The sequence below is a fragment of the Ochlerotatus camptorhynchus genome, unplaced genomic scaffold, assembly GCF_037179485.1.
Source record: "Ochlerotatus camptorhynchus isolate MF236.1 unplaced genomic scaffold, CSIRO-AGI_Acam_v1.1 ptg000171l, whole genome shotgun sequence".
NCBI classification, from domain to species: domain Eukaryota; kingdom Metazoa; phylum Arthropoda; class Insecta; order Diptera; family Culicidae; genus Ochlerotatus; species Ochlerotatus camptorhynchus.
Window position 1 is genome coordinate 221,319 of NW_027040661.1, and position 2,671 is coordinate 223,989.

The following is a 2,671-nucleotide window of genomic DNA, read 5'->3' on the forward strand; positions in this document are numbered from 1 at the left end:
TTAGAACTACAAAAGGATGATTTTCCATGACTTTCAAGGTATTTTCTAATTTGCTTCCAAAATGATAGCGGGGCAAAACGCCTGATTCATGATGCAATATGCACCACAACATTGGGACAAGACGCACGACAACAATGGCCAAAACGCACCACAACATTGGGGTAAAATGCACCCCATGGTAAACAAACCATAACCCCTGCAAGTAGATAATGCAAAGGGATGCGGTATTTCAAATGATTATTTCTTTATGTAACATCAGAAATAAGGTCTCAAAATCTCAATAGAATGTTAAACTGTGATTCATCAAGTAAAATATCTAAAAATATACGAAACGTAAATTTGTTATTTTTTTTTGTGATATATGATGTTAAAAGCTTAATTTACAGTCGATGATTTTAACAACTGTGTCCTGTTTTGCACAAAATGTAATTTTTTTAAGGAATCAGTAGGTCAATACATGATTTTATGATCAAGAATTATTTGTGAAACCTCCAGTTGAAAACAATCACAAACCGTTACCCGGAAAATGCATCTGAGGAAAAGTTATCGCTGTTTTTCTAAAAGTGGGCATTTTACCCCAGGGGTGCATTATAGGCTGTTCTCCCTTAAAATGAATTTATTAAATGGCTACATTACTACATTTAATCACTCTTGCTCTCGGAGCGGCTTTATTTTGCCATACATCAGAGCTGTAATTTCGAAACAGGCATCTTCTGCATCCGAAGGTGGCAGCTGCTGCAGCATGCGATCGATGTTGGCCAACGCAACATGGTGGACCAACATTTTTTTTCTGGCAGTGTTGGGGGTTGTAGGGACCGCTGTTACTCTATCAGTTAACTGATTTATCAGCCAAATAAGACACCGTTTCGTCTTCCTGCGTTGAAGTTGGATGAGTTTGCTGAAAAAGACCAAAACAAAAGAAGTTAGAACCCAATCTCTCAGAAAATTTCGGAATTGCTTACATAATCATAGTTTGATGTTTCCGCCAATTCCGTGTTGCTGGTTGTACTTTCTTGATACATTTCAATGTTTTCGAGGTTCGACTGTCGTACGCAAGCTGAAGTGGAAGTGTATGCAAAACAAACACTTATTGGACCTGTCGGACAGGAAAGCCAAATCTTCAGCAAACTCTCATTGAATATCTGCACACGATTGTGCTGAAAGGGGCACTCCTCCACCACTCCCGGATTTACTGTGGTGAACTTTGATGTGATAGCGGTGGCTTTCTCGCATTACTACATTACTAACGAATGCCATATGCCATTGAAAAGTTCTAAGAATTTTTAAGTTCACTTAAAAACAACTTAATAGCCTGGAATCCCTACACAGGTGCGTAATGCCATTGGACACCTGTTTAGGGGTACCAGTTCAACAAATTCTAAATAAACTAAACGAGGCCATTTTAACTATTTTAAATAGGCTCACTGCTTGACAAATCGATTAACGTACCCCATTCTAGTCGAAATTCTTGCACTAAACTATGTTTGTTTTGATTCGGTATGAAAATTTGACAGATAAAATGAGGGGTTCGTGAATTTTCCTATGTTTCGAAGGGTGCATCGATTAGCTTGGGACCAAAGAGAGTACCAGAGCTGAGCCATAAAGTTGAGCACGTTTATTCGGGACCTTCTGGTATTAGACTTACCTCTATGGTTTTACGGTATTTAGACTTTCTCGACGAAATGTGGAAGTTGCCAAAATCTTCTGTGGCTTTTGAAACTCTTACCATTTCAACTTTTCCTTGTCGTTTTTGCGCGCAAACAGCTGGATTTGTTATGTAAACATGACCAGCTGTAAGCTTGAGAACAAAGGGGTCAAAAGTAAACATATGGAAGAGGATTAAATACACGCTATTTTAAAACTACCCAAATTTGGGTAGAATCCACCCAGATCTGTCAAAACTGAACCTACCCAAAAATGGGTAAACTATGTTGGAAGTGACAAGATGACAAATTAACAACGTCCATCGGATTCATGTCGATGTTGTTCATTTGTCAACTTTTCACTCCCAACACAGTTTACCCATTTTTGGGTAGGTTCAGTTTTGACAGATCTGGGTGGATTCTACCCAAATTTAGGTAGTTTTGAAATAGTATGCAGATAAAAAGTAAATATCAGAAGGAATGTTACGGAAACCAAGCGTTATATATGTTCCAAGGTGGTATTGATCCAAAGATGAATAATAAGATGAAACTGTCCGAAGAAAAACTTTCTATTTTAGTGTCTTCTTTCACGGTCCCTTTCATCCAATGAGAACCCCCCGTATTCAAGGTAATTTTGTGGTTGTGCTGCCCCCTCGGAAGAGATGAAATTTTGCGCTCATTTTTATCAAAACAATCACACCAAAATCAGAGATGTCCCATTTTTTAATTACTCGATTATTTTTTGTTCGCTGTGCTGCCATTTTTATACCAATGAGAGTGCAGCACATGTTTGAAACGATCGGTGATGATCCTGTGGTGATGTTAATGCTTATATCGGCATGATGTAACAGATTATAAATAGTTTACTTTTCGGTTCGTTAATCGATTAAACGATTATTCGAATGAAAATCGGACATCACTAGATGAATGTGAAACGTCATTTCAAATATAAGAACCGTTCATAAATAATGATACAATTTGAAAGGGACCGGGGCTAATCACAAATTACGTCTCCATGGTAACTGAAA

At 37.9% G+C, this 2,671-nt stretch overlaps 1 pseudogene; it reads right to left on the reverse strand.

Annotated features, from left to right (window-relative positions):
- Window positions 1-645: 645 nt before the first annotated feature.
- Window positions 646-1,233, reverse strand: LOC135701657 (uncharacterized; annotated as a pseudogene).
- Window positions 1,234-2,671: the final 1,438 nt, after the last annotated feature.